Source organism: Bombus affinis, chromosome 1 (assembly GCF_024516045.1).
Source record: "Bombus affinis isolate iyBomAffi1 chromosome 1, iyBomAffi1.2, whole genome shotgun sequence".
Lineage (NCBI taxonomy): Eukaryota > Metazoa > Arthropoda > Insecta > Hymenoptera > Apidae > Bombus > Bombus affinis.
This window is the reverse complement of record NC_066344.1, coordinates 14,151,080-14,169,756: the sequence shown is the minus strand read 5'-3', so window position 1 is coordinate 14,169,756 and position 18,677 is coordinate 14,151,080. Positions and strand designations below refer to the sequence as shown.

The following is an 18,677-nucleotide window of genomic DNA, read 5'->3' as shown; positions in this document are numbered from 1 at the left end:
GGGGTTCTGAGGTAGCTTGGTTCCGGAACGTGACAGTTTCAGGGCTAATTCGTTCCTTGTTTTCTAATATTAGAAAATTATAAAATCGAGCAATCCTGATACGTCAGGTATAAGTAACGTAAAACAAATAAGATTACAGTAGATTACTATGCAAAGAGTTCCATTTATTTTGAAGTAGCTTGGTTCTAAAACATGCCTGTTTTAAGACTAATTCACCTCTCGTTTATAAGTATTGAAGAATTATAAAATTAAATAATCCAGTTACGCTAATTCATAAGAAACGGTGAAGATTAAGATAGGTTAGAATAAGACTCTATTTATCTGAAGTGCGTTTATTTCTATCACATGGAGGAAAAATCAGACGGAGTGAAAATAATCAATGAATTTTTATTAGAATACAGTAAGCATAAAGTATAAAGAATAAGAGGATCGTTTTTGGCTCGAATTGAAATTCCATGCACGGGAAATATTGTATTGGAAATTGTATTGGCAACCGATAATTTACCTACCATTGCAGCATTATCTTGAAACTTTACCATTTTACGATATTTCCACAATTCTGACACGTTTCATTATATTTTTAAACTTCTTTCAGATACAGGAGATAAGAAGATTCAGGCAAGAAGACAGAGGTTTTAATAAATTTTATCTTACAGCACTACAGGATTTGGTAAATATTTATTATATAATAAATCTTGCGATTAATCCGGATATTCTTGGCGAAATGATCGCATGGCCGAGTTATTTCGCTGGTTGGCCGAGCGCGCAAGAACCAGAATATGCGAAAACGCGATTCGTGAGCGAAATTGCCAGGTTTCGAGGCTTAGCTCGAGAACACGCCTGTTTTAAGCGTAATTGGTTCTTCGTTTATGACCAAATAGGCGTACACCGCGCATCGGTAACCTGAAAACGGTAAGAAAACGCGAACAACCAGGAAAATGTTGGCAAATTGCGAAACCTTATTGAAAACTTTAGAACAGAGTTTAGCTGTCGAATGTTTGGTTGCCTCGAGGCATGTTCCATAGTGAAGGATCACCTTATAATCGCATTTATTATAGAGCGCGGTCTCGTTTTTGCAGAGAATTTGGAGAATTTATGGAGAACGTGATGAGGAGTCATTTTATAGCAGACAGTCTCGTTTTATGGTGCAATGGCGATGACGAGCGATTTCATTCGCTTCTGCTAGTGATTAGCCTCGCCTCTAAAAACTTCAACTTTTCCTATTAATCTCCCTGTTACATTTACGAGCGTGTTACTAAGTAATTCGAGATACATCGCGGCGCAAACAACGACCATAATTCAGAGACAGGGTCAAATAGTTCGCACCTACGAACTTTCATTATCACGCAGCTATGTCCTGAATTTCAGACGATACGCTACGTAGAATTTTGTTTTGCTGTTTGTAACATTGTACTAAGTTTCAAGCAGTTTTTATCATTTTTGCTTTATCTTTAAAATTTACGTGCAATTCTTGTTGTTCGTCTTTGCTTGTTTATCTTGAAATATGTCAGCGAATTTTCTTACTTGTCTTGGAATTTGTCAATTCCTCGTGTAAACTTTTATGTGACAACTTGTTGGCAAATTGTTATACAATGGATTTTATAGTTGTTGAAAAGAGTGATATTTTAGGAACGATGTGTATGACGATGCAGGTGATGTGTGTGTTGAAACTGACCATTCAAGTTCTAGAGTTGTTGGTTGCGTAGTTTGTCACATGCAGTCGTGCATTATCGCGCAATAGAACTATACTTCGACCATTGTATTTAATTTTAAACCGCTGTGTGGAAAATGACAGACGTCTCGTCATTACAGGAATACAAATAATACTAAGTTTCCTCTATAAATTCTCTAAAATTCTATTATTTTTGCACGTGCAACAGGATATTCGTTTATTAATTTACGAAATACTGTGAAACTGCTACAATTCTTTTTTAAAATTCTAGAGAAAACTGTCATTTTGTCGCTTAATTGATATTATCAGATCAGAGGTAGCCACACAAATGATTATATTGAATTTACATCACACTATTCAACTTTAGACTATTTCTAATTTTTATATTTGTATTCCACACCTTATACGAAAAAGTTATCAATAATATTTATCATGTAAATCTAAATATTACAAAGTATATATTTGATCATAAACTGGCATTTGATGTCATGATGGCATTTTTCATTATCTCCAGCTTTTCAAATAATCAGCCACTCATCATATTTTTTTCTCTAACAGATTTTTCCTCTGTTCCTACCATTGGATTTTCAACTATTTCTGCCTGATGTTAGTGTTCCTAATGATATTCGCTGGGATAGCGCAGCATCGATGGTAACGTCCTTTGTTTCTCCGCTTCTAACGGTGAGTCGTATACATTTCTTTTCCTCTGATCACTCGTTCATGTCATAGGATGAAAGGTCCGAATCGAGACGTGTGACTGGTTGTATTATGTAAAATTTTAGTAGAATTTTAGTAGAATTTAAAATATGAATTAAAATTCCTTTTTTCCGTACAAGAATGTGTGAAATGTTATGTACAAGAAGAAACTTCGTGCTGGGCGGATCTTTGAATCAAAGCGATAATTTTGAACGTTGCTTCTGCATTTTCGAAAATGTGCTTCGACGAAGAAATTACCTGAGATTATTTCTATCCTAACAATAAATTTAGAGTCAATTATTCCATTTCATCGAGTTTTAGCCTTTTTTCGATAAATACTACCTTTTTTCTAATATTAAGATTTCAATGAAATTTTAAATTAATAAAGTAGACTTATCGTAATCTACAACGAAGTGACAAAATATAAAACCAAAAAACGTTAGTCCGTTAACTACAAATCAGACAAACTAATCATCTGTTTAGATCAGGATTTTCAAATTTAACCCTTTCCGTACCCATTCTCGGGATCCCATTCGCGTGCCCAGATGTTACTTGAATGGGAGAAAGACATTGAGCACGATGACCGTAATTAATGAAAAATTTTCTCAGCGACTGACGATGTGTTTGTGTATTGTATTTTCCACATTGTGTATGTGTATATGTGTGGTTAGACCGCAGAATTGCATCGTTTCTCTCATTCGCTACAAACTTGAAACATTAAAAATGTTCAGACAAATATAAATCGAATTTATATATCGATACAATCACAATTTGTGACAATATCATCTACACGATTAAGTGTAACCACGCTGTCAATATTGCTGTCAATTACAATTATTTATTAATTACATTTATTTTAACGATATAAATAATTAATATTGTAGCGGCACTCGATAGCAAACTTTCCAACGGTTTCTGTCTCTTGGTTTGCTACACAAAGATCCTATCTTTCGGACAAGATGATTGTCAGTTGTCGAAACATCTTCATAGCATATCTTCAACTAGCCTAAGGACCCGTTATAAATCTCAGGATTTCTCTAGTATCACGACCTATCCACCTCAATATTAATTACATTTATTTTAACGATATAATTTCTTTACACGTGTTGTCACGTTTCGTGCAATGGTCATCCTTGTCAGTCGATTTCAGGAAAACGGTACGTAAATTAGTATGCACATTGTGTGTTAAGCTCAGATGTCAGACGCGTCCCGGGACGTCCTCTCTAGCGTAGGTCCCTTACGCTCGAGCGTTTGTGTAAGAATCGTAGAGCGAGTGTGTTGGTGTATTTTGCCATTTTTTAAATATAGCGCTAGGTAGAACAGGTAGTATACTTTCTACTGTGTCTGTTAATTAATTATGAGTAGGTAGGCTCAAATAGGTTGGCGCAGTCTCCGATCGGGTAACCACGTTTTCGAGTGACTAACTTGTTTTTGGAAATCTAATTTGAAAAATCGACGGTGAAACCGGCACGAGCAGAGATTCTCTGGATCATCCAGGGCATGGGAAGTCATTCTTGTTACTACTCTGTCGCTATGCTCGCTTTCAGTATTTGTAGTAGTAATTTTCTTTTCGTTTTCTTTTTTTTTTTTGGTTGATGTACATGTCGGAGATGAAAGGACATCGGGACCTTTTTCTTTGGAATGTTTAAGAAGGCCCCAATACTTTAGTCCAGACTTTTTATTATAGCTGTACTTAAATAATAAAACTGAGAAATAATTGTTTATGATTTAATCCGAGTATGGGTGCCCGAGATTTATGACAGTGGGCTTTGGCTCGAGGTGAGGACACAGCTGGTCGCTGAACGTAGCCACGGTTAAGGGAGCGTCGTGTACCTAATAGAGATATGGAGTAATTAAATAGCTTTCCTTAAAAACAAAGATTGACCCGAGGAATACAGAGAGGTACGGAGAGGAGTATATAAGGGCAGTTCCACTTGGACTGAAGTTCAGTTCATTCACATAAGTTTTACTTGTACGTTGAATCACGCCCGAATCGTGTATCGCAATTGATTTCTTTTTTCCTAAATGATAGATTAATTGATATTGCAGATATAATGCAGCACTCAGAAAATACTGCTATAAGACATATTTCTTTGTTAGTATTAACGTTACCATGACTAGTAAAATATAGAACTTTTTGTGTAACAAAGTATTGTAATGAAATAGCTTAATGTTACTATGAAGACTTGAAATATTTTTTATTAAATCATTAAATTGATATTATTTTTTAAAGTATCTAGCAATTTATTTTAAATGTCAGTTAAAACTTAATTCGTTACTATTGGGATTAGTACTAGTGGTTGTTAGTTATTAGAACTATAATCTTGAGAATTTTTCCGATCATGATATTTTCAATCTTGTAACAATAATGTAGAATTTGATAAATATTTGAATTTCGTTTGCATTAAATGAAGTTCATACGCGATCATTATGTTGAATAAGAAATAACAGATAGCAAATGTTAAAAGACAAAGTAAATGATTTTGAAATAATCGATTTTTCCCTAATCTTAATGTTCAGATTAAATTTCCTGAATCTTTAATTCAGTTCAAATTCAATTACTTAAAATTCAATTGCTCAAAATTCAATTAAAATTAAATTATACAAAATTCAATTACTTTGAATTCAATTACTTAAAATTCTTGCTTTCAATTTTCCTATTGTAGTTTTGATTGAAAAAAACACAAAATGTTCTCTATTCTTGTTAAAATTTAATCAGCAGTAATTTAATCTAGTTGATAATTAGTATTTTATTTTTCATTTATAAAATATTCTCGTTTCAGAGGTGCCTGATTTTTTCTTTTTTAAATGCTAATTCAGTAAACGAGTTTGTTTCAGGTTTATCAGTTTACAGAAAATACACTTCAGTTGCATATTTGTACGTTTCATGGCATTTTAAATATGTATGCAAAAGTCTCAGAAGAATGATAGGAATAAAGGAGGTAAAGAAAATAAAATATTACGCTAAATATTATGAAATAACGATTGAGCCTTACCAATCTGGAAATAATTATACGTATTTTATAGAATTTTACTAACCTTTGGCAGATTGAATTTGTTTCAGGGTCTCTTGTGGCATCAAGCGAAGAGGATTCATACTCCATACAATATTCCTCCCCTTTCTCTTTATTACATTTAGATTATTACATAGATAGAGTAAGCAGACATTTAGATTTTTATGAAGGTGTGATTTATGGCTAGGTAATCTAAGTAAGTAGATACGGTCGTGTTAGTCGTAATAGGTTAGTATAGTAGTAAGAAATATGGCATGGTAGTAAAAGCATGGCATTGTAGTAAAAGCATGACATTGTAGAATGCATATATTATGGTAGTACTTAATTCCATATGGCACATATAGAATCTTATTCTCTTGTCCTTTTTCTTTAACTTTTAATCATAATTAATTATTATAATTCTTAATCATAATCAATTAGTTTCCACTTTCACGATAATACAAGTTGAGAATTTTAATGTACATGTATATATGTCGGAGATGAAAGGACATCGGGGCCTTTCTTTTGGAATTTTTGGGAAGATCCTAATATTTTAGTCTAGACTATTTATTATAGCTGTATTTAAATAATAAAACTTAGAAGTAGTTGTTTATGATTCAATCCGATTATGTTTGCCCGAGATTTGTAACAGTGAGCTTGGGCTCGAGGTGACACAGCTGGTCGCTGAACGTAGCCACGGTCACGGGATGGAGGTTTTTACCTAACAGACGTATGGAGTAGTTGTATAGTTCTCCTTAAAAAAAATATAGTTGTAGCGGCACGCGAGCTCGAGGACAAATCAAACCACGTGTGCTTTTGCCTCAAAAGTGTTAATATTATGGGATATACGTTGTATTAATAATCAAACTCCGGGCAGAAACACTGTCGCCACTACGCGGGACTGCCTAGTAACGGCGGTTGGAATTTTGTCGGTATCCCCCGACCAATATACAACAAACGAACGCGATCGTAAAGAGAGGAAAGTTTTCATCAGTCTTTTATTCGTGCGATCTCCTTGGAGAATTTCATATCGTCTTTACGTGCAGTATATTCCGAGCGTCACAGCAAACATTACTTTGTGCTTCAAAATATATTCTACGTTTAACAAAGTGTTATCCCGTTGGCCGTGGATTCGTTATTGAACCTAAGATCATTGTTATTAGCATCTCGAGTGTCTAATCATCACGGTTATTTGTCAAACTCTGTAAAAACCATATTTATACCATAAATATAATCTATTATACAACGATGATGGCTAATCCAAATGAAGATTCGTTACACGCCCCTAACCCAAATTATTACTCGACACATATATATATATATACACACACATATATATACGTATATATATATGGTCGATATGTGCATGGATTGTATATGTATATGGATGTATTAGTATATATATATATATAAGGTTCAATAATTGGATAATTCAGGGATCGATTCTGAAGTCTGAAAATCGAGTTTTTTTTATTATGAAGTAATTAAAAATACAAAAATAAACAACAATTAATATGCGTTTATAACAATAAATAACGATAATTATCTAAATGAGAAATAACAAGTCTTTGGTACAATGTTTACCTGAAAATCGAGAATCGATTTTCAACGTCCTGAGCTACCGATCTTTCTTCTTCAGTCTTTAAATCTTAAATCTTCAGTCTTTAAAATCTTAAATAACTATTATGTAACCTTGTCTGTCTCTAATGTAACTCTCTGTCCGTCCGTTTGGGAAAAACGTGCTTCTTCAAATGGTCGTCCGTAAAACAAAAGAAGATCGCTCTGTCCGTGAAACACAGCCTGTCGTGCTACCCGTAAAACAAAAAGAATCCCTATCCTACATGAACTCTAGGGAGTTTACATATATTATCAATATGTATCTACATAAAGCAGTGGCCCATATAGAGCCACGATTAGATTAAGATTTAATTTACTTTTTAGATTTCAGATTTCCACGAAACGTAATCAGTTTTCTAGTTTTCTCGCCGGTTTTTCTTCCTAAAGCTCCTTTTGTTGTTTGTTTTGAACGTCGTACAAACGCATACCAAAAGGAGTATTTATCTGACGATGAATAAATTGTAGACCTTTTTGCGAGAAAGGAGGGTGGTTAGAACAGAGTGGATCTGCGTTCGCAGCACCTCCTCGCAGTGAGAGCCGGGCAATCAGTATTATTTGACGTATAATTACTAATTGTATGATTATATAGCAAAGCAATTAACTGTATAGCTGGTACAATTATTAATTATATGACAAGTAATAAGAGCTAATTGGATGCGACCCTGATTACGTGTTCATATCAACGCATTTACGGTATAATTACGTCGGTGAAATATAATTAGGATATAATTTAGAAACGCAACTAATAATAAATACGTCCAATATTTAGTAAATAAGAATGGAGTATTCTAGAATTTAATAATTCGATCCAGACAATCGTAGCTGTCGATAGCAATTGAAGTTCCAGATTTGAAAGCTAAGGAAGATTCTTCAATGACCTGGACAACTTCTAAGAAGGATTCTGATGATCAGTCTCAGGTGGTCGTTACAAGAGAACGAGCGTACGGAATTGCAAGCCCGTAGGACACGCGAAATTAGCAAGGAGGATCGTCAGTGGGTAAGACGTGGTCCTGTACCTTGGACTGAAATTACGCGACAAAGTTCGGTCCTTTGAAGGAACTTCAATGAACCGCCTCTCCCTATCGAACTTACTTTGCTCAATGAACACAACCCTTTGTCGTTGCATCGTAATCGAAGACGGTGTCCATGTACGCCACACGTGAAAATATTCGATGGAATACGCGAAGTTTAAGATAGACGAGCGGAAATGTAGTTGTCAGAGATTTCATATTGATAGACTCTTCTATAAGAGCGATGTGAAATGAATCAGCAACGAGAAGTTTCCCAAACGAAATTGGAAGGAAGGATTGGTTTTATGAAAATAGATGGTGAATTGTGAATCTAGAAATATAACGTTGAATGAGTAGGTTGTGGATTAAAACAAATATTCACTATGCGGAAAATGGTAACAGTAAGGGGATTTTGCAAAAAGAAGCGTATTTCTTTTTGAAAAATCGTTGGTGAATGAGCGTAATGGATCTCATAATGCATTTAAAAAGGAAATAAAGTAGCCAGATTTTGTTTGAAATATACGACTTTTAAAGAGAAGCATGTTTTCATAGAACTTTAAAGCGTGACTTTAAAATGTGATTTAAAAACTGAAATAAGCAAATTTTCTCGCTGAATGATTCGTTAGAAAATTAGAAAAAAATTAGTGTGTGTTAGTTTATTTTTTAATTCAACCTACATGGTGGCACCAACGTAATTCAAAAGTATATACTTGTCAAAATCTTTGAAAAATGCGACATCTTCCAAAATTCTTCGTCATGTTAATATTATTCATATTTATGATAATAAAACTATATTATATTAATAGACGATAATAATAAAAGAAAAGTTGAAGTTCTTCTTAGAATCAGTCGATGTGTAGTTAAGAATCGTAAAAATCGGATGAAACTACGACAATACAAACATATTAACTGCAAACGTATTCATTCGTACGTACATAATTATTTATTACAGTCTTTTGCAATTAAAAATATTCGGAGAAGAATGCTTGCGTAATTCTCCATTAGACCATTGCGATAAAACAGAAATACAGTTAAGAGCTATAAAATGGCACCCATTACGCAATTTCGTCATACAACAAGATAAAATTCCTCCCCTACACTCGCTTCGTCAACCGGCAAACTCCACATTTTATAGCGGCAATTTTTCACCAGAGAAAGAATATCTTTCTCAAAAAAAAAAAAAGAAAAAAAAACGAGAAAAAAGAAGTGAACGATTCACAGGTGAATCGCGAAAAACTGTAACAATATACAGGGGAAACGTTCCGCACGGAACAAGCCATCGGGCTATTTACCGAACGCTGCCGGGCCGAATAACGCTTATCGATGCTTGCTAACGACTCAAAAGGAATCCGCCATTGAAAATTGACACGTGGATACATATATTGGCGATCGGGCTGGACGCGTTCGTTGCCGAACAAAACCATTGTCCGAGACAAAACGTCGAGGCAACAAAATACCACGCGAGAGCTGATCAAAAAAACGGCCCGCTTTTATCGAGCGGACGTGCGCGTTCGACGAGAATAAAACAGGGGACGAAAGAGAGAAATGGAAAGGAGAAAGAAGAGAGGAAAAAAATAGTAGAGCCGCGACCGATTTGGGAATCGAATTCGAAAAAAAGTGTCGACAGGGAGAAGCTAGGAGTCGAGTCGCCTACTTTGCCTTTCGAATGTTTTCGCTTCGCCACCTCCGTCCACGACCATTACGTAACGCGAATTAAGACGTTCTGATAGCCGACGAAATTACGTCTGGGAATTGTGGCCTTTGAAGGAATTTCCGTTGCCTCGAATACGTACGAAAATGACGCCACCAACGTTTCTCGACGGTTGAAGTTGACTGTTGAAATAAGCATCAATCGCAAGTGCAGAGGATTTTAATGAGAAAGTTTGAAAGTGCTATGGATTCCTTAATTTGGGTATTTTGAGAGCTAATTTAATGTTTGATGTCAAGAAACCAGGTGATTTCGAGAAACCAAATAGAAAGACAGGTAATTTCTTTTGTGTTAGGTTGTCCGGAAAGTGTCTTTCTTTCGCAAACGTGTTTTTTACAACAGTGTGCCTTCGTACAAACGTGAAATGTCGCGGTGTCTATCTCAGCAGAACAAAATGAACCGTACGTAATTCGACAAAATAATATAAAACAAAAAACGTGCGTCTATTATTTCCTCATAAAACGAAAGAAACTTTTCGGACAACCTAATACTTGCATTAAACTTGGTACAATGTTGAAGAACTAAATGTAGAAATGTTACGATATTTATGTAAGAGATCATTGGACGAGGTTGAAACAGACTGTCGAAATAGGCATAGCGAGTGAATGAGATAAGATTACAACGTGAACGTTTGGAAGCATTGTGAATTGCTTGATCGTGTATTCTGAAGTTTAATTTACGCCGTGGTGAATGAATTTTTAATAAAATAAACGCGTGAGAGAGTGAAATTTTGTCTCTCTAAGTAAACGTCAAAGCTTTGACGAGGTTGAATACATAAAAATTAAGGTACAGTATATCAGTCCAATTATCTTTGCTTCAAATCTCACCATATTTCGTCTGTTTATTTGTTCATTCGTCCATAAATATAAAATTTGTTAGCGCACACAGAGTTGCAGAAGCAAGAAACGGAATAAAATACTATGGAATAGAAATAGCAACCAGAAAGAAAGATAAATAACGAAATAGAAAATCTTTTCAATTTCTATTACACTTTCTAACTTATCACCTGAAAAATAAAAAATCCTAGTATCTGACAGGCTGCACTTTTTAAAATCACGTGTTTGAAAATACAATTAGAAAAGTAGAAAATCACTTTATTTACCACGTATTATAGAAAGAAAAATGCTATATATTTTGGATATATCATATACTTTTTCATCTGTTCAATGTTACATTCTGTGCAATTTGACACTCTCTAATTTCCTATAAACGCACGAAAATCCACAATCTACTTACCGCTCAGCTTATCCGCTTGCTATCCATTCTCTTACCTAACCAAGCGAAATCTTAAATCTCTTCTCTAACCGTAATTTTTCCAATATTCTGCAAATCTAAAATTGCGTATTGTTATTCAATTTCGCAGCGCGTTTGCAGATAAGCGGTTTTCCAGCCAAGTTTTTCCTCCAATCGGATATTCTCCCCAATCCGTTTGGCTCGTACGCGACCCTCCTTTAAATCTATTCGCGAGGAACAGTCTTTTTAAGCCGTCCCATCGAGGCGAAGGATCGACTGCAAAGAACTTACAGAACGAAAAGCATATCTAAATAATATTTTCATCGAACGGTAAGAGTCGGTGTCTTCTCGTTTCGTTTCGTCCCTTTTTTTCCTGTTTTTTCTTCTTTTTTTTCGTCTGTTCTATATGCTTTTCCGTTGCTTCCTGACTTCCGATAGAGTGGAAAGAAAGCTTGAAGAACGGTCTGGCGTATTTTCACCATTCAGAAAAAGGAATAAAGCATCTCATCCTCTCCGCTGTTTCTTCGAACACGAGGGCTGAATTGTGGACTGGAAAATGGATTCGAACTGAATAGATGCTTCTTTCCTCGTTTCCTCTGGATATTCGAGTACCTTTTCGTTTGTGAAACGAACGATGGTATCGAGAAATTTTCGATAATGTGTTTCGGAAGATATTTTTATTATAATAGCTGGAAGAATAATCCTATGGCTCGAGAAAGGAAACGTCTTTTGTATATTTTACATAGAAAATATATCGAGAGAATAGGAAAGACAGGAAGAATATTTCTTTGATATTTTCGTAGCGGAGACTGCAATCGACATATTTGTATCTGCTTTCTATGTCCCATCATACGGAACGAAACGAAACGATCCGCTTTAAATACGCGAAATTGGCGGATTTAATGCTTTTGCGGGAAACGTTCGTTTTTTCTTTTTCAGAAATTTGATGGTGTGAAAACCATGTTTATCTTTTATCGGGTAAATTCTGCTAAATACACAGACGGAAAGAAATTCCAACAATTAGTTACTATCAATCGAGCCACTTGCGAACATCATAAAAGTAACTTTCACTCTTCTGTATTTAGCAGAAATTTGATCGCACGGAAACTACGTTTATCTTTCATTAAATAAATTCTACTGAAAATATAGACGAGAATATTCTAACGATTAAAATTCTATCAATCGAACCACTTACGAAGACCGCGCAAGTAACTTTCACTCTGCTATTCCTCGTAGAAATTGGATCGTGCAGAAGTTACGTTTATTTTTCAGCGTATAAATTCTACTAAAAAATATATAAACGCGAGAAGAAATATTCGAAGAATGAATTCCTATTAATTAAGCCATTTACACTGTAAAAATAGTAGAAAAGGACAGAAAGAAGGGAGTAAAGAGAATGAAAGCAGGGGAAAAGTTCTTGGGAGTCGACGGCGTGTCAAACGTCGATAGATCGATGCCGATCGACGATTTTCAAGAATCTTTGACTTTGAACCAACTCGGCTATAAGCGTGTCATAGTCACCGGCACAGCGACGGCGATGAAAGCTACGTTTGATCATCGACCACGAAGTAATCGACTTACCGGTTACTCGCTCTGCCAGCTCTCTTCTCTTTCTCTTCGCCACGCTACCAGATGACGTGTTCTTTTCTCTGCCTTTTTCTATCCTCTTGCCGTAGGAAACACTCGCGAACTGTCCAACCAACCACTTTCTTGCCTTACACGGTTCTTGTGCAAAATACCTGACAAAATTACTTTCCTTTTAACTCAGATTACCAACGAAACGATGAAAAACTCATTGATACATAGATTATGAATTTTCAATACGTAGGTCTTTCGATTTAGTAGAATTTACGATTATCGAGGCAATCTACTAGCGGGGAAATGTCACTGTAAAAAGTATCAAACGAAATGAAAATTCTTGTTTTGGGGGTTGTTGCTCTATGAAGAAATTCCACCACAGAAAGCGGAATTTTTAAAGTAATCGTTACGTCCCAATGTGTCGAAATTTCACTATAAAGTAGGAAATATAAAAGTTCTTGTCCTTTCTTGAGCTTCTATAAAGAAATTTCACAATAATGTACCAGATATTTGAATTTTCGAATGCAATCACGGTAGCAACGTATGGCTGGAGAAATTTCACTATGACTACGAAATATAGAAATTCTCGTCCCGAGGCTGTTGATCCACGGACAAATTTCACCATACAGTATATACGAGACATAGTCAAAATTCTTATCCCTTCTTCTATCATTTGTGTCTGAATTTGCCTTTCAGAACGCTGCCGGCGAAAAGCACGTTCGACGTCGTCGACGCGACTGAATTCCGCGAGACGGGGACTCCGCGGTTACTTCACCCCCGAGTGAAGCGCGAGGGTCGAAGTCCCGCGTCAGACTGCAGGGTGTCACCCTCGGATGTATCCTCGAACCTCCGCGATCGCCGCGGCTGCCAGTGGGCTGCGTGCTGGCGTGGCGTACGCGCACGCGCCATGGAATCCACCCTCGCTGCAATGAGAGGGTGGGCTGCTGTTATGTTAGTTTCGCGTGTGTACGTATCGTACGCGCCTGTGTGGCCGCGCCTGCCTTCTGTCCGAGGGCCACGTTTTCTGTGGTTGGAGGACACGATCGTCCATGTGTCTCCCACCATTTTTTGGTATATGTGTGTGCAGTGTTTGATTACTTAGGAATAGAAAATTTTCATGTTCGTATCGTATGTGTTAGACAAAATGTATGGTGCAGGCGTATAGTAGGAAATTAGTGAAATCGGTAAACAAGATTAGTATATAGCGATCTTAAGCGTGTATAATAATCGTTAACTTGCAGTATAGTATCTCAGTACCATGAATGGCACTTGAACAGTACAACAATTTAAATTCGATTCATTCGATTTCGAAATACTCGATCTTTTTGTATTTGATATTTTACACGGTGAATACCATCGGTACCAGATATTAATAATAACTTAATATTATTGTATTATTAATTTAATGTTACTGTAACGTATTATTAATAATTATATGCTACATTATAAATCATTATAGTTACTGATATATCAATAACTCAACGAGACTTGAAAGAGATGACGTACCGATTCAGACCAAAGTATCCAAATTATCAGTTAGAGGTGACATACAGTCCTATTGAACGTCGAACTTTATTAATAGAATGGATAATTATGACTGTTCAAAAACTTTCATAATCTCTGGGAACTATATACGCATGCACCAAATATCTTGAGATTTTTATATAAATTTCCCAATTTCTATCAATCTCTACCAATGTAATTGCGATAGTCGAGTCTCACAACAATGTAATCGAATTTCAAAATGTTTCATATAACACACATAATATATTCATAAAAGATATCTGCAAGTATTCGAACAATTTCAGGAACCTGTGTCGATGATATATATATGAATGTGTGAGTGAAACGCGTAGATAAACGTGCTGGTACGCGGAGCCTGTATTTTAGGTGACGGGGTTGCATCGGCCTTGTGAATCGTGTGTGCATTGGCATTCTCTTTATTCTGTTTTCTGCTGCAGGCTGTATGATGCGTTCTCCTCTTCTTTTTTCCTTCTTTCTTTTTTCCTATGATTTCGTTGGTTGGTTTTCTTTTGTTTTTACTCGTACCGCTTGTCGCTGTCTTCTTTTTAAGCCGTCCGTACGTTTGTTTCTTTGAGCCGGCAGTTGCTCGAAGTGGATTCTCTTTCTTCTCACTTTGAGATAGGTGAGAAGAAAATTTTTTTCTTCTTCCGGCGGTTGTTTAGGAGGTTGGAATGAATGTTTCGTGGATGCTACAGGGCTTCCCGTGACATTTGCGGGTGCTTTGTTTTGGCCAAGACTTGCTTCTTATTTCGCCTTGTTTTCAATGCATTTTCACTCTTTAGGCGCATGCTTCCTTTAATATTTAACTCATTCGCATCTAAGTGCGTGCTGCGACTGTCTTCTATCACCAAGCGCGGATTATTACTCGCGCTGCGACTGCTATTTTTTATTTCCATTTTAATCTAAATAATTTTTTTTAAATAAATAAATTTTACTTTTTTCCTCTGTTATAGAGAACAGTAAATTTTCGATAAACTCCATGCGGAATTTGGATGTCATTTACTGCACCTACGACCGACCGCGCTCGGTGATAGGGACCAGTCGTCAGTTGAACGCCGCTGATGCCTTCAACTGTCCTCTTAAGTAGAGTTATGATGCAAATGGATTAATACGATAAAACAGTTTCAGAAGAACAATAAATTGTCAGTAAGATCGTACAACAGTGATTTTTTAAATCTGTCTGGGTTTTTTCATAAGAGAAAAAGCCCGTTGTTGAACAATGAGGTTATATATCTACGGAATAAATAAATAGGAAGTTAATCAATGCAAAAGTATAATAACAAAGAGAAAATTGCATCTATTGTTCTATCATTCCATTGTTCAATGATTAATCAAAATCCGACGAATACGGGGATTCGACCGATTTTAGGTTATGCAACCACGACCTTGGATTACTCGGCGTTTCGCCGGCCGTGAAACAATTTATCCTGGCGATCTGTCGCTGACACGCGCCAATCATCGGCTCTCGTTACTGCTCCGGCTGTTGGCTCGTTTCGATCGCTGTTTTTTCAAAAGAACCACTCTTTCGATCGACAGGGGTGGAAAAACTCGCGTCGCGCCCAGGATACGGTTCCACTGGTTTAATGAGAAAACGATTCAATCGAGGTAAAAAAAGGATCCACCGATGACGATCGGATAATGTTGGCAAGAAGAAACTCTGTTCCTGTTAAAGATAAAGTCGAATAGATGGTCGGTTTATTTAATATCAAAGTGAGAATATTACACTTAAAATTCCTCGTATCCTAATTATCTGATGTATAAGTCTGATACTACTAGAACTTCTACGCACCGCGATTAACTACTTCAGTTTTTAATTAAATTTCTATACTTTTAATTAAGCAATTAAATTGTATACAAAATTTACAATCTTTATAAAGTGTTTTAATAATTAAAAACTTGTAAAAAATTCAACTATGATCGAGTTGTAACAAAACAGATTTTAGACTCGCGCAGTGTACAAGTAGAATATGACAGTTCTTGTCGGACAGATATTAGCTGGTTGTTAGTTGTTTCTAAGAATTCTTTGCAAAATCCAGAATCAAACATACGGAAACGCTATTTTTTAAATCAGATCCGTATATCGATCGCTATAACCAGCACGTTGAAGTGTAGGAAATCGGCGGACCATACTGCAGAAACAATTTGGCCGACGTCGCCGCGTTACATAACATTTCCGCGGTAATGCGATATTGATTGGAGACAGCTCCCTAGTACGAATATTATTATCCGGCAGGTAACAACAGACTCCGCTGCCGGATCGCGCGTCAGTGTCGAACCGGAAGTAATCTTCGCTTTAACAGGCCACTCAGTAATGTTGTCAGCCGCCTACCAATGGAATGCACGCTATAAGACTAAAGAAGTAAAACGAAGCTTACACGGAACTTAATTAGATGCGGAATGCAAATTAGAATGAAACTATGAACAAACAAGATTACACGATAATACGAAATTTTCTACATATTTACGTAAAATTTTAAACACAGAAATAGGTTAGCTGCTGTCAAAGCTATTTATTGGCGTATATAGCATATAATTATTATTGATGGTATAATTAATATTAGCATAATTTCAAAGAAAATTAAATTCGCTCTAATAAACGTATTAAAATACAAATAGATACTGCTAGAAGTTATTTAGAGTATTACAGAATTTATAAAATTTCTAGAAAAAATAATTGGAGTGGCGAACACTGTAATCAGAATCTGGATGATTATGCAAGTTTATATTGAAACGAATGTGAGCAAACAAACAAAAGTTAGATGAAAAACTACGACGAGCATTCAACTTCGGATAATAAACATATCTCATACGTCCACCCGATGGCCAATTGTAGGACCAAATATAATTCACTTATAGTGGGTGGTCCCAAATAGTTTCTCGAACTTATAAGGAAATAATAGACGTCCAACACTTTTTGTTTTATATACAGGGTGGTTGATAACTGGCGGTAACGTCATACAACACAACGTAATACGATATAACATAATACCCTATAACGTTATAAATTATAACGTAATACTATATAACGTTATACGTTATAACGTACTATTATATAACGTAATACGTTATGACGTAATACTATATAACGTTATACTATATAACGTATTACCCTATAACGTTATAAGTTATAACGTAATACTAAATAACGTGATACATTACAACGCACTATTATATAACGTTATACGTTATGACGTCCTACAATATAACTATATACGTTATAACGTAATAATAAATGACGTTATACTACACAACGCAATACACTATATTGTAATAGTATATAACCTTATACGTTATAACATAATACTACATAACGTTACACGTTATATCGTTCTATTACATAGCGTTATACGTTATAACATAATACCATATAACGTTAGACGTTATATCGTAATAGTATATAATGTTATACGTTATATCGTAATACTATACAATGTTATACCTTATATCGTAATACTATACAACATTATACGTTATATCGTAATACAATACAACGTTATACGTTATATCGTAATACTATGTAACGTTATACGTTATATCGTAATACCATATAACGTTATACGTTATATCGTAATAGTATATAACGTTATACGTTATATCGTAATTATACATAACGTTATACGTTACAACGTAATACTATACAACGTTATACGTTATATCGTAATAGGATATAACGTTATACCTTATATCGTAATACTATACAACATTATACGTTATATCGTAATACTATATAACGTTATACGTTATATCGTAATAGTATATAACGTTATACTTTATACTTTATATCGCAATGCTACATAACGTTACATCGTAATAGAATGGGTCAATATACGTTATATCGTAACACTATATCACGATATATGGTAATAGTATATAACGTTATATCGTAATACTATACTACGTTATACGTTATATCGTAATACTATATAACGTTATACGATACAACGTAATACTATACAACGTTATACGTTATATCGTAATAGTATATAACGTTATACGTTATACTGTATATCGCAATACTACATAACATTATATCGTAATAGAATGGGTCAATATACGTTATATCGTAACACTATATCACGATATATGGTAATAGTATATAACGTAATATCGTAATACTATACTACGTTATACGTTATATCGTAATACTATATAACGTTATACGTTACAACGTCATACTATACAACGTTATACGTTATATCGTAATAGTATATAACGTTATACGTTATATCGTAATACTATACAACGTTATACCTCATATCGTAATACTATACAACATTATATGCTATATCGTAATACAATACAACGTTATACGTTATATCGTAATAGTATATAATGTTATACGTTATATCGTAATAGTATATAATGTTATACGTTATATCGTAGTAGTATATAACGTTATACCTTATATCGTAATACTATATAACGTTATACGTTATATCGTAATAATTTATAACGTTATACGTTATACGTTATATCGTAATACTACATAACGTTAAATCGTAATAGTATGGGTCGATATGCGTTATATCGTAACACTATATAACGTTATATCTTAATAGTATATAACGTTACGTCGTAATACTATACTACGTTATACGTTATATCGAAATACTATATAACGTTATACGTTATATCGTAATACTATA

General features: G+C 35.0%; 1 long non-coding RNA gene across 1 annotated transcript in view; it reads right to left on the bottom strand.

Moving 5' to 3' along the window:
* Positions 1-13,309, bottom strand: part of LOC126916934 (uncharacterized) — a 186,538-nt gene extending 173,229 nt beyond the window's left edge. Inside the window, exon 1 of the long non-coding RNA XR_007710831.1 lies at positions 12,511-13,309. This is a non-coding gene — a long non-coding RNA (uncharacterized LOC126916934). The remainder of the gene's footprint in view (positions 1-12,510) is intronic.
* Positions 13,310-18,677: the final 5,368 nt, after the last annotated feature.